This window comes from Dendropsophus ebraccatus, chromosome 9, assembly GCF_027789765.1.
Source record: "Dendropsophus ebraccatus isolate aDenEbr1 chromosome 9, aDenEbr1.pat, whole genome shotgun sequence".
Taxonomy (NCBI): domain Eukaryota; kingdom Metazoa; phylum Chordata; class Amphibia; order Anura; family Hylidae; genus Dendropsophus; species Dendropsophus ebraccatus.
In genome coordinates this window covers 105,527,090-105,550,962 of record NC_091462.1, presented here as the reverse complement: position 1 = coordinate 105,550,962, position 23,873 = coordinate 105,527,090, and the positions used below count along the sequence as shown (strand labels likewise).

Sequence of the window (23,873 nt, the reverse complement as noted above, 5' to 3'; positions counted from 1 at the left end):
ATGGGCACACACCTCCCATACTCTATGACCTCACTCCCAGCATGGCTGCCAGGGACATCCTGTTCTCCATACTCGTCCCGCAGCCTGAAGCAGCCACATCGCCGCTTTGTACTTGGGAAGATGTGAAGGTCTCGGAGCTTTTTCGCGGCCGCTCCTCCGCTTCCTCTAAAAGCCGCGCAATCAAAATAAATAAAACATATTGTTAATATTCTTAAAAGCTTTGCGGGCCGCCATGTCTGACACGTCCACATTAGTTGACAAGTCGTCTGCGTACACAGTCCCCGGCCCTTTTAATAAATGAGTTTTTTCCCAAAATGACCTCATTTGCATTTTCTTTTTTAGCATTTTAAGATTTAAGATGGAAGAAGGAAGCGGACGAGGTAGAAAATACAAAGCAGGGCGGCCTGCCGAATTGTAAATGTGATCAAAATTTATTTATTAATCTTAAGTAGCAGCTCGCTAAGTCAAAGAAGATCTGTGACCGTCATCAGGTGCTGCTAATAAATCTGAGGATTTCGTTCTTTGCCCCCAGCTGGGCGGGTGATGGACTGCAGCAAAAGCTCAATGAAACCTTTAAAAACTTACTCTCTCTCTATTTACCATATAATTTTTTTTTTCCATTTACTCTATTATTATCATGGGGGCCATGCACTTAAGGGGGGGGGGGGGCTATACAGGAGAGGGCCATCTACTAAAGGTGGTCTACACAGGAGGGGGCCATCTACTAAAGGTGGTCTACACAGGAGGGGGCCATCTACTAAAGGTGGTCTACACAGGAAGGGGGCATTTACCAAAGGAGGTCTACACAGGAGGGGGGCATTTACTAAAGGGGGCTACACAGGAGGGGGCCATCTACTAAAGAGGGGACTACATAGGAGGGGAGCATTTACTAAAGGAGGTCTACATAGGAGGGGGCCATCTACTAAAGGGGGCTATACAGGAGGGGGCATCTACTAAAAGGGGGACTACACTGGGGGCCATCTACTAATGAGGGAAATTACATTGTGGGCCATCTACTAAAGAGGGGACTTTAGTAAATGGCCCACAATGTAATTTCCCTCATTAGTAGATGGCCCCCAGTGTAGTCCCTCTTTAGTAGATGCCCCTTCTGTGTCGCCCTCTTTAGTAGATGGCCCACTCCTTTGTAGCCCCCCCCTTTAGTGCATGGCCCCCATTATGATAATAAAAGATTTTAAAAAATATATACTCAGGACAAGATCAGATGTGTGGGCTCCCCAGGAGCCTTGGGTACCGACCACCCACATTGTGATCCACCACTGGCTGCGGGGAGGTCAAGACAAACAGCAGTATTGAGGACCATTTGATCCACTGACAAGCACAAGCAGCTCCCAGTTTCCTTTTCCACCATCCAGACACAAGTGGCCCCTTCCTTACACCTCCTGTCTGTGGCCGGAATATTTATAGGCACATAGCAGAAGGAACTTTGGTGTCATGGTGCCATTGCATGTCCTGCTATTAACAACAGCCACCATCACCTTTGTTTACAGTGGTAAAGGAAAAACCTGGACTGCTACTGACAGGAACCATTGTGTCTTTATGCAGATCCTATAAGGGATCCAGGGATGGTTGGCGTATTGAGACCTAATGGTAAGCAGCTGCAAAGAGCGTCTCCCTTTGGAAGACCCAACAGATCCAGGCGCCGCACATAAAACACAATGATTTCAATAGGCCTTATGCAATTCCTCATGTCTCCTGCTGTGGCGCTGCAGGAAAACTATCTTACTTAGGGGACTATAGAGATGAGGATTGTTACAATGTCCTCCTAGCAGGCATAGATGGTACTGGCCCGAGCTGCCCATGTGACCCCACTCTGATGCCTTGTGGGGTTGAGAGAAGATTTAAAAGGGAGAGAATATAGTTTGCTATCTAAAGGTCAATATAGAGGCAGATAGGAGGTCACGTGACCTGGTTTGAGTAATTCAAGGTATGGATTCAGCAGAGCAGGGATGAAACAGGTGACACTGCAGAAATAGTGGTGGTGGGTTGCATTATATGGGGAAAGTATTAAGGGGGTGTTTGTTTAAGCCCCTTCTTGGTCTTGAAACACCCACTTTGGGGTGGGAATGACATAAACCACACCTTTTTAGGCCAATTCCAAAATCAGCACAGTTGGCAAGTATGACGCTGTAATCTGAAGCCCCAATGGAAAATTCCTTGAAAGGGCCCCACCAACCATCTGTACTTCATAACACTAATGTGAGCAAGCGACCTCTAGACCCCTAACCACTAGGACCTGGGTGTAAATGCTGCCTCTGCATATAGCTGCACTTATGTAATATGTATACATTAATGTCTTTCTTAGCTGTCATTCAGCCATAGTATATAATACTACTATTATTGTTATCACTATTACTATTGTTACACATGAGGTTACGGTAATCTCGCGCTCCGTCCATTTTCCGCCACCTCTCGCTTGTTTACCATCCCCTCTATTGGCGCCGCAGGCAGGAAAGCTGATACACCCTGGATGGCACTTATGATGCAGTTGAAAGCTGGGGATGTGGTTAGTAAGAGTGGACCAGGAGATTGTGATCTTAATGTGGAGAGAAGTATACTCGGAAGCTTTCACTGCGATTAGGAGATTTCTATGTATCTAATAGCCGCATCATAACGCTCTCATTAGGCTCTTACCCACAGTTACTGTAATGATGCCGTCTCTTAAAGGGGCCGCATACTAGTAATATTGCATTGTACAGCATTGTGTTACATGTTTTATGTTATATCTCATGTGTGTACAGAGCTCCATACATATCATGAAGGGAACCTCCCTTCCCGGGACACTCGCAGAGCCATGGCCGTGTAATCTGCAAGCTGTGACCACAGAGCAATGTCCGGCTCATACGTACATATATATATATATATATAGTCCGTACTCTGGGCCTGATCCAGAGGCGACACAGATTATAGTATTACATAAAATAGACACTGGGATATTCATTATTAATCCACTGGACACCAGGGATATTCTTTATTAGGCTATGTTCACACAACGTATGCTATGTATAAATCACGGCCGTTGTTGCAATTTGCTGATTTATAGAAACCATACGTTGTGTGCGAATGAATGGAATCCTGGACGGAGCATATATACATGGTATACACTCCGGCCAGGATTCCATCCGGCTGCACGAGCTAGAAGCCACACAGACATGTCAGTTCCCACAATAGAGCGTGCGGCTCCGACCGCACGCTCCATTGTGTACAGCGGTGAATTGGAATGCGAGCACACATGGGTGCGCCCGAATTCAGCAGAAATGAAGATCATCCGGCCAGTATTTCAGTACTTCAGTGACACCGTCCAGTGACATCCGGGTCACAGAACGGACGGTGTTATACAATGTCTGAACATGGCCTTATTCTGCAAGACAACAGGAATGTTCTTTATTGAAGGGGTATATAGATTTATATAGATCTGTAATTAACTTCCTTTAAAAAAAAAAAAAAAGGTCTTACATTACTTATCAGTTGCTGTATGTCCTGCAGGAGGTGGTGTATTTTTCCCAGTCCGCCACGTCTGTCCATGTCAGGAACTGTCCAGAGTAGTATAAAATCCCCATAGAAAACCTCTCCTGCTCTGGACAGTTCCTGACATGGACAGAGGTGGCAGCAGAAAGCACCGTGCCAGACTGGAAAGAATACACCACTTCCTGCGGGACATACAGCAGCTGATAAATATTGGAAGACAACTTCTTTTTTTTTCAAATAGAAGTAATTTACACATCTGTATAACTATATGACACCAGTTGATTTAAAAACGGTTTTCTTTCTCTGGAGTACCCCTTTAATCCACTAGACGCCAGGGATATTCCTTACTTATTTACTAGACTCCAAGGATATTCATTATTAATTCACTGGACACAAGGGAATTTTTTTTATTAATCTGCTAGAAACCAGGAATATTCATTTTTTTTACCCACTAAACACCGGGGATATTCTTTATTAATTTACTAGATACCAAGTATATTCATTATTAATCCACTGGACACCAGGGATATTCTTTATTAATTCAGTAGACACCAGCAATATTCATTATTATTATTCTGTTAAACAGAGGGATTTTCATTATTAATCCACCAGACATTGTTATTATTAATCCACTAGACACCAGGGATATTTTTCATTAATCCAGTGGACACCAGACATCTTTATTATTAATCCACTAGACACCAGGGATATTTTTCATTAATCCAGTGGACACCAGACATCTTTATTATTAATCCACCAGACACCAGGAATATTCCTGATTAACCTTTAGACGACCTAAGTAGTAAGGGTCCAGCATAGGCGCCTGTCACCAGACGATGTATCAGGTACCCGTATGCCATTAGGTGCCGATGGCGCTATGAAGCAAACTCAAGGGCTGTCAGCCACCGGGCGCTCACTAATAATGACAGGCAGCAATGATCGCAGCATTGAAAGGGGTATTCCACTCAAACATAACTTTTGATATGTTGCTGCCCATGGTGAGACTAGCAATCCCTTCCATACATATTATCTATTCAGTCTCCTTCCCACAGTTCTGAGCTGCTGCTTTTTGCTGGAGACACAAAAATCTGTGTGTGAGCTCTTCTCTGTCTCACCCCCCCGCTTCCTTCTGAGACGGCTGATGAAAACAAGTCCCTGGCAGACTTTATCTGCAACATTATAGCTTCTTTTTAATGCTGGAAGGATTAACCCCAGTTCATTAGAGTTCATTAGCATCTTGACCTCAGAATAACTCTCCCAGCATTACAAAGCAGCTACAATGTTGCAGATAAAGCAGAAAGCAGCAGCTCAGAACTGGGGGAAGGAGACTGAATAGATAATAACAAGTATGGAAGGAATTGTTATTCTCACCATGGGCAGAAACATATCAAAAGTTATGTTTGAGTGGAATATCCCTTTAACCTCTTAAGGATATATGACGTACCCGTACGTCATATGTCCTCATTAGCACTTCAAAGCGGGGCCGCGCGGCGACCCCGCTTTGAAGCACCGCGGTCCCGGGTGCCGCGTGTAGCCCGGGACCGCCGCTATTAGCGGGCACGGTCTGATCGCCGTGCCCGCTAATTAGCTAATCGGAGGCAGCTGTCAAAGTTGACAGCTGCCTCCGATTACCGGAGGCAACCGTTCCCTGGTGACTAGTGGGGGAGATCGCTCCTCCGGGACGTTGTCCCGCAGGAGCGATCTCCCTGTCTGATGCCCCCAGGGCGAATGGCGTATGGCGTAAAAACACAGTTCCCCCAAATAAAAGAAATGCGTTTTTTTTTTTCAATTTCACCACACTTTGAATTTTTTTCTGGTTTCGTAGTGTACCAAATGCAAAAATTCAGCCTGTCATTGCAAAGTACAATTAGTGACGCAAAAAATAAGGGCTCATATGGGTTTCTAGGTGGAAAAATGCAAGTGCTATGGCCTTTTAAACACAAGGAGGAAAACCGAAAACGCAAAAACGAAAATGGGCCCCGTCCTTAAGGGGTTAAGTCTAAGGGCCCTATTACACGAACAGATTATCTGACAGTTGTTTTTTTTTTAGTCAAAGCCAGGAACAGACTATAAACAGAGAACAGGTAATAAAGGAAAGACTGAGATTTCTCCTTTTTCAAATCCATTCCTGGCTTTGGCTTAAAAAAAAAAAAAATAATAATAATAATAATAATAATCTGTCAGATAATCTGTTGGTGTAATAGGGCCCTAAGGGACAGGAGCAGCCTGTCAGTTACAATCAGTATAGCATTGAACAGTATATGCAATCTAGGGATTGCAGGTAATAGTCCCCCAGGGGGCCTTATTAAGTGTGAAAATAAAAATTTATTTGAAAAAAAAAAGGGCCAAAACTTCTCCCCCCCCAATAAAAGGTAACATGTACAAATAATTACATAAATAAACATATTATATATCATAGCGTGAGTAATTGTCCGATCTATTAAAATATCGCAATAGTGTTCCAGCATGATGAACGGCATAATCGAAAAAAGCAAAAAACAGCCAAGATTGATGATTTTTTAAAACAAAAATTATATAGCAGAAAAAAAGTTAATAAAAAGTGATCAAAACGTCCGATCTACACAAATATGATACTAATAAGACTAGAGCTCATGGCACAAAAAATGGCTTCCCATACAGCCCTGTAGGTAAAAAAATAAAACTGGTATTATTGGTACTGGTAAAGTACATTACGTAGACACGGGAACTCCCCGAAAATTACTAAATTAAGTTTGTTTTCCAATTTCACCCCAAGAGTAATATTCTGTCATACATTTTATGGTACTGATCCACTAAACACCTGGTATATTCTTACTGATCCACTAGACACCAGGTATATTCTTACTGATCCACTAGATAACGGGGATATTCTTACTGATCCACTAGATAACGGGGATATTCTTACTGATCCACTAGACACCAGGGATATTCTTACTGATCCACTAGACACCAGGGATATTCTTACTGATCCACTAGACACCAGGTATATTCTTACTGATCCACTAGATAACGGGGATATTCTTACTGATCCACTAGACACCAGGGATATTCTTACTGATCCACTAGACACCAGGGATATTCTTACTGATCCACTAGACACCAGGGATATTCTTACTGATCCACTAAACACCAGGGGTATTCTTACTGATCCACTAGACACCACGGATATTCTGACTCATCCACTAAACACCAGGGATATTCTTACTGGTCCACTAAACACCAGGGATATTCTTACTGATCCACTAAACACCAGGGATATTCTTACTGATCCACTTAAAGGGGTTGTCCGGCGATAAAAAATTATTCACAGAATAACACACATTACAAAGTTATACAACTTTGTAATGTATGTTATGTCTGTGAATGGCCCCCTTCCCCGTGTCCCACCACCCCCACCCGTGTACCCGGAAGTGTGGTGCGCTATACATTACCTGTCACGTGCCGACCACGGTCTCCGATCCTCAGCAGTGACGTCTTCTTCGGGAGCTTGGCGGATCTTCCCGAGTGCCGGCCGCCCTCTGCAGCGTCATCCGAAGCTCAGCCGCGATTGGCTGAGCATAACTGTGCTCAGCCAATCGTGGCTGAGCAGCTGATGACGTGGCCGCGTCATCAGCCGCTCAGCCGCGATTGGCTGAGCACAGTTATGCTCAGCCAATCGCGGCTGAGCTTCAAATGACGCTGCAGAGGGTGGCCGGCACTCGGGAAGATCTGCCGGCCTCCCGAAGAAGACGTCACTGCTGAGGATCGGAGACCGTGGACGACACGAGATGCGGTGAGTATAATGCACCACACTTCCGGGTCTAGCGTGGGTGGGGGGAAACACGGGGAAGGGGGCCATTCACAGACATAACATACATTACAAAGTTGTATAACTTTGTAATGTGTGTTATTCTGTGATTAATTTTTTATCGCCGGACAACCCCTTTAACACCAGGGATATTTTCTTTTTCAAGCCACTTAACCTTGACACAATTATTATTATTATTATTATTATTATTATTATAGATACTATAATTGTTGTTTGTTAAACCAAAAAGAAGTAATAATAATTTTATTAATAATAATAATAATAATAATAATAATAATAAACATTTCAACCATTAGATGCCAGGGATGACTTTATTCATCCTTTAGACTGGGGGGGGGGGGGAGCCTCGGTTACCATTGACCCACAAGACAAGAGGAATATTTTCATTACTTCTCCATAACGGGAACCATTACTGACTGAGTAAATAAACTAATGTCCCATATTAATCCCCTAGACAGCAGGAATATTATTTAAAGGCATACCGCTAACCTAAGAGGCACCATAGATACTTCAAAAACCAATTAGATATCACATCCTGTATATTACATGGAAGAGAAATATTATAAAAGTACAGGCCGGACTAGAGGCGCAGCTTAGGGGAGGCCTGCATGACTGGACTTTGGGGGGACAGAGAGAAGGAGGGAGAGTTTCAGTAAAGGGGGGAGGGGGGTTGATTAACATTAGAAGGGGAGAGGGGAGAAAGAAAATGTGGGGGCGGAGAGGGGTGGGGGCTAGAAAGGGGATAAGGGTAGGGGATTGGGGGGCTAGGGGGTATGGCAGGTAGGGGATTGGGTGCTAGGTAGGTTGCTAGGGGCGGGGGGAGCTAGTATTTAAGGGAGAAGGGGTTAGGGGAGGGCATAGCCAGTTTTTACTGCCGGAGTGAAAGGAGCTGACAATCTCCCACCCACCCTCCCTGGTATGGTGGACGGGGGATCGTCGGGGGGGAGGAGCATGGGGCATTGGTGGTGCAGCAGTAGGGTTTTGGGTTCTCTTGTCGCAGCAGTTGATGGAGGGGAGTGATGCGGGGGGTCCTCGAAGTCGGTGTAGTACATTGGCACTGGAGTTTAGGGGGGGAACCAATAGGTGGTTCTGGACTCCCTAATTTAGGAGGGCATGGCGGTCTTTAGTGGCAACCAGGGGGTCTGGTGGGGGGCTTCGGCCCCGGAGGCATCTTGTGGAATTGATGGGCACACAGGGGTTCAGTTACATGCCTCCGAGTCAGGTGCGCCTCGGCTGGAGGTAGAACCTGTGGGCAAGTCGGGAGTGGTTCAGATTAAAAAAGGGACCGCCTGTTTATGGGGCTTCGAGGACCTCCTTCAGGGTTAAAAAGGCAAAAGTGTTGAGGTTAGGTTTTAATGTGCCTATTGTTTTTATTATTGTTATTATTATTGTTAATAAAACGGCTGCTGTGGCCGATGCATTCCATGCTGGTGTTGTGTCTCATTATTGGGGTTCACGGGAGGGACTCACCAATAGCCAGTCATGCTGTTTATTTCTGCTTGCCGGCGAGGGACGCTATTGGTAACCTACTAGAAAATCACCGAACACCAGGGATAGGATAATGATACCAAATAATAATAATAATAACAACAACAATAATAGTTGCATTAAAAATAGAAAAATTTAAATAATGCCACTAAATAATAATAATGATAATAATAACAACAATAATAGTTGTAATATAAATAGAGAAAGTTAAGTAATGTAAATATAATAAAATAATATTATAAGGACACCAAAGGGCTGAACCACTAGAGATTTTTTATATTTTTATTAACAAACACCCCCCCCCCTCCCCCCAGACACCAGGGATATAATTTCTAACCCATTAGAAGTCAACACTATTGCTGGTTTGTCAGCTTGACACCAGGCGTCTTATCATTATTACTACTGCTCCACTACTAGACGTCATGGATATTAGTTATAACCCCGAAGAGACATACAATACAATATAATACAATACAATATAATACAATAGAGTCACCAGACTGCATTGATTTGACACCAAGAATAATATCAGATTTAATAAAATAACTAAATACAAACAACGCTATAAATAATATGACCCTTATTCATAGAGGGGGGGCGACTATAATAACCCTATAAATAGACCCCATGGGGGGAGGTATATCAAACATGGTGTAAAGTGAAACTGGCTCAGTCGCCCCTAGCAACCAATCAGATTCCAACTTTCATTTTCCAAAGAGTCTGTGAGGAATGAAAGGTGGAATCTGATTGGTTGCTAGGGGCAGCTGAGCCAGTTTGATAAATCCCCCCCCCCCCATGTCTTTTCATTCTACCTTAGCCTCGTCCACCATGTCATAAGGCTTTTTATTCATCACCCTTTTCCCTCTTTCTATGATCTTTGTCCAATCTATAATCCATTGCACTTTTTTAAGACCTTCCTTTCCCTATAATAGGGGCTATAGCGTCTGGACCCCCAATTCAGCCATACTCGATGATTCTATGGTGAGTTTCCTTTGACTTTCTCTTCACCTTTAAAACTTTTTTAACCTCATATGATTAAGGATTCATCTAATTTTTCCATTGTGTTTGCAAACCTTCTATCACCTCGACCAAAGACGTCATCCTCCTAGTCTGTGTGAAGAGAAGACACAGTAGAGTCCTGTCTCCATATGACTCAGAAGTTGCTGAAATGTGCAAGGTCGATAATGAGATTCTTTATTTTAAGAACGTTTGATTTCGTAAGGAGACGATTCCTATAGGGCATGAAAGGCACATGAGACGCGGCCTAGAATAATTACAGTCATCTCAATCATTAGGTAAAGTAGGAAGGACTCGACCTGCACCTACAAACAACCTAACACTGACTGTATACCAACTCTAACTATGAGAGAAACAGATCACTGATCTCAGGGAGACCAGCCAAACGATAACACTGCCGACTGCTAATGAAAGCGCTCAATGCAGTGAAGTCCTAGGTGCATTGCCCCCTGGGAAACATAAATATGCAAAAAAAAACAAGAGCCCGTGGAGCCTCATTGAAGAGTCTCGAAACACAGGACTAGCCAAAGGGATATCTAACTAGTCCTGTGTTTCGAGACTCTTCAATGAGGCTCCGCGGGCTCTTCTTTTGCAACTCTAACTATAAGGGTATGTTCCTACAATAAGACAATGACAGATGTCTTTCTGAACATCCATCATTTTACCGCCAAAAGATGGTTGTCTAATTAATAATGACGTCTGCAAATAATGATCATGAACATTATTGGTTGCCATCACTATCAGTACTTGCACTAAAATGATGGATGTCTAGAAAGACTGCTGTCACTGTCCATTGTGGGAACCTAGACAGTATGTATAAGAAAAAAAGTACAAAAACACTGCCCCTGAACAAGAATATAGCTACTATAATACACAAAGTAAGAAAAAGCGCCTGCAGTCATCAGTCTGTTCCTTAACAAGTCTGTTTATTCAGAACAATTTTCCCATTTGAAAGGGGAGGGAGGTGAGAGCAGGTGTGTCCTGGCAAATGACTGTGTTCATGTAATCTGTACCTCTTCCCTGGCCAAAAGAAGTGCAGATTACACAAAATTGTTCGTCCCTATATAAAAGTCTATAATTACTATAATACTGCCCCCTATATTAAAGACTATAACTACTATTATGCTGCCCCTATTTACAAGAATACAACTACTATAATACTGCCCCCTATATAAAAGACTATAACTACTATTATGCTGCCCCTATTTACAAGAATACAACTACTATAATACTGCTCCTATATACAAGAATATAACTATTATAATACTGCTCCTATATACAAGAATATAACTACTATAATACTGCCTCCTATATACAGGAATATAACTACTATAATACTGCTCCTATATACAGGAATATAACTGCTATAATACTGCTCCTATATACAAGAATATAACTACTATAATACTGCTCCTATATACAGGAATATAACTACTACAATCCACCATCCCCTCCCTGCTATGATCTCTACGTAATAAAGACTTGGAAGATAACAACGGTGAGTGCTTGAATTTCTCCCGCATACTGCATCATAACTACTACAATACTGCTCCTATATACAAGAATATAACTGCTATAATACTGCCCCTATATACAAGAATATAACTACTATAATACTGCCCTCTATATACAAGAATATAACTGCTATAATACTGCTCCTATATACAAGAATATAACTACTATAATACTGACTACTATATACAGGAATATAACTACTATAATACTGCTCCTATATATAGGAATATAACTACTATAATACTGCTCCTATATACAAGACTATAACTGCTATAATACTGCTCCTATATACAGAAATATAACTACTATAATACTGCTCCTATATACAAGAATATAACTGCTATAATACTGCCCCTATATGCAAGAATATAACTACTATAATACTGCCCTCTATATACAAGAATATAACTGCTATAATACTGCTCCTATATACAAGAATATAACTACTATAATGTGGCTCAGGGAAGAAACAGAGTGCTGCACATCACACCTATGGCTGATACTAGTGCCGCTTGGCTAAATAAAAAACACATCAGAATTTTGTGTATGAATTGATCAAGCCATACTGCCCCATGTACCTCGTGCCGGTATCTGATACACATGGGTCCCTACACTAAGTCCACACCGTGCCAGTCAGTGGCCACCAACCCCGCAGGCGTGCACAGCCAGGGAACGGGGGCCATGGGACGGCCCTGCGACCCCCATGCCACAGGACCAGACCCAAAAACACCACACCAGAACCCGGCCAGCACCGCCGGCGGAGAAGGTCGCCCCCAAGCAGCACAAGTATGGATAAGGTATTGCGCTCACCATAGCTGCAGCAAACAGAATGGGAAAAAAACAGGAGGGATTAAAACCATGTGCACTCAGGTGTCTCCTGCTAATTGCGGTCATGTGGGTCTCACCAGGAGGAGTGCAAAACACGGAGAAAAGAGAGAAACAAAATGTGGCTCAGGGAAGAAACAGAGTGCTGCACATCACACCTATGGCTGATACTAGTGCCGCTTGGCTAAATAAAAAACACATCAGAATTTTGTGTATGAATTGATCAAGCCATACTGCCCCATGTACCTCGTGCCGGTATCTGATACACATGGGTCCCTACACTAAGTCCACCTGAGGAACGACCTAGCCCGACGAAGCGCCTCTGTAGGCGTGAAACATTTTGTTGCTCCTGCTGAACACACCTGCTCTGCCATCTCCCCTCTCCCCGCCTAGCCCACTCTGATGTATCGGAAATAAACCACTTGCAGCTACAGTCCGGTGAGTGCGAGACTCTGTTTCTTGATCCTTGTTTATAACTACTATAATACTGCTCCCTATATACAAGAATATAACTACTATAATACTGCTCCCTATATACAAGAATATAACTACTATAATACTGCTCCTATATACAAGATTATAACTACTATAATACTGCTCCTATATACAAGATTATAACTACTATAATACTGCTCCTATATACAAGATTATAACTACTATAATACTGTCCCTTATATACAAGAATATAACTACTATAATACTGCTCCTATATACAAGTATATATTACTATAATACTGCCCCTATATACAGGAATATAACTACTATAATACTGCTCCTATATACAAGAATATAACTACTATAATACTGCTCCTATATACAAGAATATAACTACTATAATACTGCTCCCTATATACAAGAATATAACTACTATAATACTGCTCCCTATATACAAGAATATAACTACTATAATACTGCTCCTATATACAGGAATATAACTACTATAATACTGCCCTATATACAAGAATATAACTACTATAATACTGCCCCTATATACAAGAATATAACTACTATAATAATGCCCCTATATACAAGAATATAACTACTATAATACTGCTCCTATATACAAGATTATAACTACTATAATACTGCTCCTATATACAAGAATATAACTACTATAAGACTACCCCCTATGTAATAATCACCTATTGTGGAGTCATCTCCTTTCCCGTGTCTCTCTGTGAGTAGGCGGATTCACCCTTGAGAGGTAGTGGTCACACCTGGGGTCTGCAGGATCTCCTGTGGGACATTAGAAGCCCCCCGTATTATGAATACACATGGTGGTTGGGGGTCTTATTACAGATAAGAACACTGAATATACAGTAGTCAGCATCACTGAATAGAATTATTGTAGGGACGCCCGTTTACGGGGGATTTATTAATTTTTATGGTGGAATCCCATGAATCATGGCGTCGGTAAATGTGCTCTATTGTTACTGGCAGGAAGTTTCTATGAGAATGTGTTAAATCCTCTGCCCATGTGACACATTTCTATAAAGATGGTTCCTAATCACTACAAAGCACCGAATCATCAGCAAATACCCGAGCGGAGAGATTATCCCCTCTGTACCATTGTGCGCCGCTTATCTTTACATTTGTGCTGTTCTTGGAGACAGGTTTCTCATTGCTATGGTTGCATCGAAGATAAAAGGAGACAAACAAAAGCTTTTCTAAGTCCCGGCATGCTCCTATCACAAAGCCATATTCCATTTGCAGCTCGGCCCCTAAGAACACTTCAAGAGTTTGATGAGTGGGAAGAAGAAGCTGGAAGTCACTTGGATGGAGAGTCCTTACATGGTGGTCTCTGGGGGCATTGTGTGAGCACGTTCCTGACGTGTCATCTGAGGCCTCAAGTGTTGTTTCCTATAGATGTCCCCAAATTCCACCTTTATCGGCGGTCTGAAGGGCTATCTGTCCTGTCAGGGAGTCTGCGAGAGATGAGCCAGAGCAGTGTGGCTCCATACCATCCACAAGAGATGTAACATATCACAGACAGATGGCCAGACCCCCCCCAGGTCAGCAGGTTCTATACTTACCCAGAAGAACACAGCCAGACTGGAGAATTAAGTCATTCTTATATGCCTTACAATATCGGAAATGATTATACAATGAGCCTATGGTTACACACAGTAAAGGAAATGTAAAATATGACAGTAAAATAGGTATAAACCATGGCTGTATTTTAAATATAATAACATAGAAAATTCTATGAAAAAAACTGCCGTCTGTGTATACAGTGTAACAGAATATGTTTTAACAATGCGTGCAAAGATTGACGTACAGCCACATTTTATACCTATAAGAATATAACTCTTATAACACTGCTCCTATATACAGGAATATAACTACTATAATACTTCTCCTATATACAAGAATATAACTACTATAATACTGCCCCTATATACAAGAATATAACTACTATAATACTGTCCCCTATATACAGGAATATAACTACTATAATACTGCTCCCTATATACAAGAATATAACTACTATAATACTGCTCCCTATATACAAGAATATAACTACTATAACACTGCTCCTATATACAAGAATATAACTACTATAACACTGCTCCTATGTACAAGAATATAACTACTATAATACTGCTCCTATATACAAGAATATAACTACTATAATACTGCTCCTATATACAAGAATATAACTACTATAATACTTATCCTATATACAAGAATATAACTACTATAATACTGCTCCTATATAAAAGAATATAACTACTATAATACTGCCCCTATATACAAGAATATAACTACTATAATACTGTCCCCTATATACAAGAATATAACTATTATAATACGAACTGGAGAGAATGGAACGGCTGCACATCCCATCTATGGCTGATACTAATGCCGCTAGGCCTATATTAAAAATCAACACCAGAGTGTCTGTATATGAATTGATCAAGCCATATTGCCCCGTGTACCACCGCGCAGGTCCTCTGGTCCACACGGGTCCCTACGCTAACTCCACACCGTGTCGGTCAGCGACCGCCAACCCCGCAAAGCGTGCACGTGCAGGGGAGGGAGGCCATGGAACGGCCCTGCAACCCCAATGTCACAGGACCAGACCAGGTGACTGCAAACAGCCTGAGAGACCACAGAGACCTACACCAGAGGAGAAGGAGCCAGAGAGACCAGCAGATAGTAGCCAATCCCCCATATAGCGCCCCACATAGTAGCCAATCCCCCATATAGTGCCCCACATAGTATCCAATCCCCCATATATGCCCCACATAGTAGCCAATGCCCCCATATATGCCCCACATAGTATCCAATTCCCCATATAGTGCCCCACAAAGTAGCCAATCCCCCCAAATAGTGCCCCACATAGTAGCCAATCCCCCCATATAGTGGCCAACCCCCCCCATATAGCGCCCCACATAGTAGCCAATCCTCCCATTTGTGTGCCCCGACCAGAAAAACAATAAACCAGTAACTGACCTGTCCGCCGGTCCCAGCAGCTCCTCTCCCGGCAGAGCACGCACTCCCGTCATCCTCCGGGGCAGGCAGCGGGGTACAGAGACACTGACTGTGCCGGAAGTAATTCATGACAGAGGCTGCAGGTCACTTCCGGCACAGTCAGTGCCTGTATACCCCGCTGCCCGCCCCTGAGGATGACGGGAGTGCGCGCTCTGCCGGAAGAGGAGCTGCTGGGACCGGCGGACAGGTGAGTTACTGGATTATTGTTTTTTCGGTGGAGCCACATATAATGCGGGACACTGGGTGCAGTTCCGGGACCGCGGAGCAGCACCCCGAAAACGGGACAGTCCCGCAGTCCCGCATGGTGGTCATGGTGTACCTGAGGTGTCAGGGGTTGGAGGGGATGCACAGTCTGTGTGGGAGATGGAAACATCTGATGATGCCATGGTTGATGGGGTGGAGGAGACAGAGAAGAATGTTTTGTGTGATTTTCCCCCATTACCCCCACATGTTAAGGCTGCCCCCTCTAGTACAGATCCCCACCCTAAACCCCCTGAGAGTGCCCCCTGTCAGGAGCCTCCCAGAAACGCCTGGAATTGGAGTGCTCCATCATTCACCCCCAGTGCCTGGCCAGGCGTTTAAGAGGAGAAATGTGGTGAGGTTCAAACATAAGGGCAACAAGGAAGACCTCCCTACCAGGAGACTAGTGATCCGGGAGCTCCTGTGCCACCAGATGGGGTTCTCGCCAGCCGACATCCTGGCCGTAATAAACCTTCCAGACAGACAGGGCTATGACGTTAGCTTTAAGCTCATGTCCAGTCTGGATCGGTTTTGGGCGCAGTTTCCCAGGTTTAGGGACACAGACGGCTGGAATAAGTTCATCCTCATTCCCATTTCTAGGAGAAGGAGGCTCTAATATCAGGGACAATACTGACCAGACAGGAGGTCCAGCAGGGGTCAGATAATGTACATCCAAGTCCATCATCAGAGGGGGTGCAAGTACACACAGACTGGGTACAAGCACCCATAGAGGCCACCTCAGACCAGCAGCAGACACAGACAGTCTCCTCTAGGTCACCATCTGTATCTGAGAAAATAAAGAGTAATAAGAGGAAGAAAAAGACCCATCCTCCTGCAAACCTGAGGAGAGTCCCAGCGCTGGCCAGAGGGCCAAGAAACAGGTCATTAGCAGTGATGGAGTCATGGTCTTATCCAATAGATATGATGTCCTCTCAGAATCAGATGGTGACTATAAGAAAGAGCTAGAAAGGATTGACAAAGAGTGTGAAGAGGACACAGGGCTCCCCCGCACAAAAAAGAAAACCCCCACTATAGAGACTCCGACACAGTCAGATATAGAGACTGGGGGTAGAGACAGCGACTCTGACATGTGATGATGGCAGTCACTAATATGGTCCTTTTCTATTGTCTTTTTATAGCTGGGTTCTCATTAAACATCATCTCCAGTAATGCCAACAGCATAAAAGTAAGAAGAACAAGACATGCAGTATATGACATCTGAGACACCTTAACGCTGATGTCATCTTCTTACAAGAGACACGTCTAACGTCATCTGGACTGTTGTCTGAGGCCCAGAGAGATTGGACGTCTGGTCCATCCTTCTGGTCATTGGCTGTAGAGCCTTATGGCCCTATTCCACGGAACGATTATCGTTCATAAACTCGCTCAAACGACCGTTCGTTAACGATAATCGTTCCGTTGAATTGATGAAAACGATCGAACGACTCGAGCAAAATGGTCGTTGAATCGTTCTCAAAAGTTTTTCAACATGTCGAAAAAAAATCGTTTGTCTTCCAACGATAATTCGCTAATCGTTTTGTTGAATTAGAAATCGTTAAATCGTTCTGGACAGTATCAAATTCTCAAGGTTTTTTTAAGGTTTTGTCACACCTCTCTCACACCTCCAACTTCTATTCCCCGCCTACATTATCATCCCGGCGAACGTTTTAACGATCATGTAACGACCGCAAAATAATCGTTATCGTTCACATTACCACTAGATTGAATGTGTAATCGTTCACAAAAAATAGTCGTTTATTGATCGTTAACGAGCGGTCGTTTGAGCGAGTTTATGAACGATAATCGTTCCGTGGAATAGGGCCATTATGCTGGAGTAGCCATACTGTTTAACACCACTGACGTGACTGTACATAGGATGACTGGGGTTGTTATGGGGAGGTGTATTTACATCTATGGCCCACAGACAGTGACTGAAAGGATCCATGTCTTTAATGAGGTGAAGCCATACCTCTTTACCTTTATTCCCGTTGTAATGGCTGGAGATTTTAACGTTGCCCGGTCAGCAGGTGACAGGTCCTCCAGCAGAGCTGTGGTCAGGGACTTTACAGTGCTTAATAACATCGTTTTGCAGGCTGGTCTGAGTGACGTCTTTACACAGGGTGGAAGGAGGCCAAAATTCACATATTGCTGTACTAACAGGATAAGTAAAATAGATCTGGCGTTTGTGAATCCCACAGAGACTGTTAGCGGGATAAGTGAGAAAGTGGTCCCATACTGCGACCACCTGGCCTTGTGTTTCTGCTTGGGAGTTGCTAAACGTCCAGATCTTGGTAGGGGGTTATGGATATGGCCTCCTAGATGACGTTTAAGTCCAGAATTGTGTTCACTCCTCCTCCAGGACCAACTTATTATTATGGGTTTATGGGTCCTTTTGAGAATTTCCGGAAGCGTGTGTCAAAGAAATCTGTCATCGGTCTCACTGACTCCCAGGGTGTTTTGCAGGAATCTCGGGAGGGTATCCTGGAGGTCGTGAGATCCTACTATACTGACTTGTTTCAGATGAAGGCTTTCGATAAAGAAAAAGTGACCCAATTCTTGGAGGCAACTTCACTCCCTGATACTAATGATTTTGACTTTTCTCCTTTGACAGCAGAATTATCGGTGGAGGAGGTCAAAGAGGCCATTGATAAGTTACATCTGAAGAAGGCACCAGGTCCAGATGGTATTACAGCAGAATTCCATAAGAAATTCAGAGACCTCTTGGCTCCAATCCTGGTGGATGTTTATAGAAATTGTTTAGAAAATCACCTAATGTCTCCATCCATGAGGGTCTCATCGCTAATTCTGCTGTCTAAAGGTAAAGATCCTAGCGACATCAAGAACTGCAGGCCAATTGCCCTCTTGAATGTCGATAGGAAGATTCTGGCAAAAATTCTGTTCTCTAGATTAGTTTGTTTGTCCCCGGCACTGTTGGCAGGCTGTCAGTATGGCACGGTAAAAGGGCGGAACATCTCTGGAGCGGTGCTCTCCATCAGGGAGATGTTTGAGAAATGTAAAGCCCTTGGGTGTGGGAGATATGTTGTAGGTCTTGACCAGGCTAAAGACTTTGACAGAGTAGATCATGCATATCTATGGGCCACTTTGTCAAAGTACGGTATTCCGGGACAATTCATAGATTGGCTGAGAACTTTGTACTGTGAGGCTGAGAGCTTTCCTCTGATCAATGGTTGGCAGGGTGGCACGTTCAGTGTAGAGGCAGGGGTGTGACAAGGTTGCCCACTGAGTCCACTGCTGTATGTGTTTGCTATCGATCCATTCCTGAGATCACTGCAGCGGTGTGGTTTTCAGGGGGTACCAGTCCCCCATTGCTTGCCCCTGCATGTTGTTGCCTACGCGGATGATGTGACTGTAGTGATATCTGAGCCTCGTGAGGTGGAGATGTCTGCAGCCATCAGAAGCTACTCGGAGACTTCAGGGTCTCTGGTCAACCTGGAGAAGAGTCAAGCTTTCTGGACATTGAGTACAGACCCAGACTTTGATCTGCCGCAGTTTGCTAAGGCCTCCACCTAAATTAAGATCTTAGGGGTTAAATTCGGGAGGGACGATAATTCCAGGCTAAATTGGGAGGAAAAGTTGGAAACCGGAAATGTAAAGGTTCAGTGATGGAAGAACTGGAGGCTGACCTATAGAGAGCGGATCTCAATGTTGAAGACTTACCTGGTCCCCGTCTTCTTGTACGTCTCTGTCGTCTTTCCTTTGCCAGAATCTTTCTCGGCTAGGCTGAACAGGTTGAACCCAGTAAAAAGAGGGATAACCTACCTGCAGAGGAGAGAGGGTGGGCTTGATATGTTAAATCCAAGGGTGTTCTTTGACTCCATGTTTCTAAAAGTTAATTTTGGGGGCCTAGACTCAAACGACAGCTCCCTGTGGATAAATGGTATCAGGGACTGGATATTGCCTTTTGCAGAATCTTGGATGTGAGGCGACAGTCTCAAGAGGGGCAGATCGACTTGTGGCTTCCTCCCCCAGTATCTGGAGTACGGTATACGATGTCTCAAGAAATGGAGTATTGATAACTCTTTCATTGAGAGTAAAACCAGGAAAGAGCTATACTCCAGAGTGTGTAAGACTTTCTACTGTATACAACCTGCACTTAGAGACTGTCCAACTACCATCTTGCAGGACAGTCTGTGGCTTCTCAATGGTCCGCGGCTCCCCCCTAAGTTCTGGGATATTGCCTGGCTGTCGTTACAAGAGAAGCTTTTTGTCAGGGGAAATCTAAAGTTCCTCAGTGTGTCAGATCGCCTGTGTCCCTTGGGTTGTCAGCAGGAGGAGACTATGGTTCATTTCATCTCAGAGTGCTGGGGTGGGCAGAAAAACTGGTGTGACATATCCACAAAGCTAAAAGTCCCCACATTACAGTCACTGAAATACACGGAAATCATCTATGGGGTCACATCTAATGGGTATAACATCAACCGGGGGACCCTGTATCTGATCATCTCTGTGATCAAGTACCATCACTGGCACACGAGAACACGAGTCTCTGTCCATAGTGAGCCATTCAATCATAGCAAGGTCATATCCCTCATTGTCAGAGCTCAGGTGGATCCAGGGGAGAACATCAGATTATGAAGGAACGTCCATCTGAACTAATGTATTGTATATTGTGGCAGAGGCTATTATTTACTTCTTTATATTCCCCTTTAGTTAAAATGGACTTTTGTTAGTGTAATTTTATTTTCTTATGCACAAGTCTGATTAAGGCTGGGTTCACACTACGTATATTTCAGTCAGTATATTTCAGTCAGTATTGCAACCAAAACCAGGAGTGGATTAAAAACACAGAAAGGATCTGTTCACACAATGTTGACATTGAGTGGATGGCCGCCATATAACAGTAAATAACTGCCATTATTTCAATATAACAGCCGTTGTTCTAAAATAACAGCAAATATTTGCCATTAAATGACGGCCATCCACTCAATTACAACATTATGTGAACAGATCCTTTCTGTGTTTTTAATCCACTCCTGGTTTTGGTTGCAATACTGACTGAAATAAACATATACTGACTGAAATATACGTAGTGTGAACGCAGCCTTAACTGTATGATCATGTATTTATTTATGATGGAAAAGAATTTCTGTATTTATGTTTGTTTTATATTAATAAAAATTGCCTCCTATATGCAAGAATATAACTACTATAATACTGCTCCTATATACAGGAATATAACTACTATAATTTAACTGTCCATAACGGCAACACCTCCTCATTAAGATTTCTGGGCCTCGAACGGGTTAACCCCCCTAAGGACGGCTCGGACAGACATCAAACTTTATTGAGAAGGTAATCTCACGTTTAAATGCAGTCGGCCCGCTCATTCTCAACGAGTGGAACGATTTAAGTGTATTTGTTTGATACCTGTCAGTTGTTTTTATTGGTTGTTATGTATCACGTGCACATCGTATTTTGTATATAACACCCTTCCTGGCATCCTGACGTCATCACCTGGTCGACAAAGGGGGCGTATCCCCGAAACGGCCGTCCCAGGACGCGTACACACCTGAACCCTTTCCCTCCCCGCAACTTGTGAAATGTAATAAAGCCGCTTAGCTGAAGATAAAAAGGGTGAGTGCTACTACGTGTTTCTTTCCTTCAACTTCAGTATACCTTGCCTCTGTAGTTTGCACCCCCTTCCAGCAGCCACATTCACATTCATTGTCCGGCCATAAACCTATCCACGGTTCCCATCCAGACAGTGCACATTTTGGAGCGGTGCAGGCTTCTGAATCTCACTATCCACATAACTACTATAATACTGCTCCTATATACAGGAATATAACTACTATAATACTGCTCCTATATACAGGAATATAACTACTATAATACTGCTCCTATATACAAGAATATAACTACTATAATACTGCTCCTATATGCAGGGATATAACTACTATAATACTGCTCCTATATACAAAAATAAAACTACTATAATCACTCACACAGGTACCTCGGCACTACTTATGCTGATGTGTACATTGATTTTTTGCACTTCTAGTACGACCCATGGATTATGTGGTGCTCAATCATCCATATCGAGTAACTCCAATGGTAACAGTTTCAAAACAAATGTATAAAGGATGAGGCACTCACCAGTCCGTCAGTATTTCTTGATTTTATTGCATATTCCAACAGGTGGTTAGGACGCGGTCAGAAAATGGTGAACGGGCGACAGCCTGTTTCGCGTGAGGACGTTCACACTTCCTCTCGGCCCTGAGGAAGCGTGAACGTCATGACGCGAAACAGGCTGTCGCCCGTTCACCATTTTCTGACCGCGTCCTAACCACCTGTTGGAAAATGCAATAAAATCAAGAAATACTGACGGACTGGTGAGTGCCTCATCCTTTATACATTTGTTTTGAGACTATAACTACTATAATACTGCTCCTATATACAGGAATATAACTACTATAATACTGCTACTATATACAAGAATATAACTACTATAATATGCACAAGCCAAAAAGACAGAAATGGCTGCACATCGCACCCATGGCTGACACGAAAGCTTATTGAGCTACATTTAAAACCAACATCAGATGTTAGTATATAATTTGGCCAAACCATATTGCCTCATGTACCACGTGCAGGTCTTCTGATACACATGAGTCCCTAACCAAAAAACATCACTGTGCCGGTCAGCGACCACAATCCCCGCAAAACGTGTGCAAGCAGAAAAGGGGGGCCACGGAATGGCCCTGCAACCCCATTGTCACAGGACCAGACCCTGAAGGGCCCCCCCGAACCCCGCAGGCACCGCCGGCGGAAAAAGTGGACACCAAGCAACACAAGAGTGAACAAGCTCTTACCTCTCTCTCCATTCCTCTGCAGGTAGAATGGGAGAATGCTAGGAGATCCTCCCTTTATGTACACAGGTGCTTCCTGCTAATTTGGATCACATGGGTCTTACACAGCACGAGTGCTAGCCACAATGAAAAAAGGGACAGAATACATAAAATATGCACAAGCCAAAAAGACAGAAATGGCTGCACATCGCACCCATGGCTGAAATGTGTATCAGATACCTGCACGATGGTACATGGGGCAGTGTGGCTTGATCAATTCATACACAAAATTCTGATGTGTTTTTTATTTAGCCTAGGGGCACTAGTATCAGCCATAGGTGTGAGGTGCAGCACTCTATTTCTTCCCTGAACCGTATATAACTACTATAATACTGCTCCTATATACAAGAATATAACTACTATAATACTGCTCCTATATACAGGAATATAACTACTATAATACTGCTCCTATATACAGGAATATAACTACTATAATACTGCTCCTATATACAAAAATATAACTACTATAATACTGCTCCTATATACAAGAATATAACTACTATAATACTACTCCTATATACAGGAATATAACTACTATAATACTGCTCCTATATACAGGAATATAACTACTATAATACTGCCTCCTATGTACAAGAATATAACTACTATAATACGGTTCAGGGAAGAAAAAGAGCGCTGCACCTCACACCTATGGCTGATACTAGTGCCCCTAGGCTAAATAAAAAACACATCAGAATTTTGTGTATGAATTGATCAAGCCATACTGCCCCATGTACTCGTGCCGGTATCTGATACACATGGGTCCCTACACTAAGTCCACACCGTGCCAGTCAGTGGCTACCAACCCTCCAGGTGTGCACAGTCAGGGAACGGGAGCCATGGGACGGCCCTGTGATAACTACTATAATACTGCTCCTATATACAAGAATATAACTACTATAATACTGCTCCAATATACAAGAATATAACTACTATAATACGAACTGGAGAGAATGGAACCGCTGCACATCCCATCTATGGCTGATACTAATGCCGCTAGGCCTATTTTAAAAATCAACACCAGAGTGTCTGTATATGAATTGATCAAGCCATATTGCCCCGTGTACCACCGCGCAGGTCCTCTGGTCCACACGGGTCCCTACGCTAACTCCACACCGTGTCGGTCAGCG

At 43.3% G+C, this 23,873-nt stretch overlaps 1 long non-coding RNA gene across 1 annotated transcript in view; it reads left to right on the top strand.

The window, feature by feature from the left end:
- The window catches only part of LOC138801405 (uncharacterized), a 59,984-nt gene extending 38,859 nt beyond the window's left edge, over window positions 1-21,125 (top strand). The window contains exon 5 of the long non-coding RNA XR_011364613.1: window positions 21,066-21,125. This is a non-coding gene — a long non-coding RNA (uncharacterized lncRNA). The remainder of the gene's footprint in view (window positions 1-21,065) is intronic.
- Window positions 21,126-23,873: the final 2,748 nt, after the last annotated feature.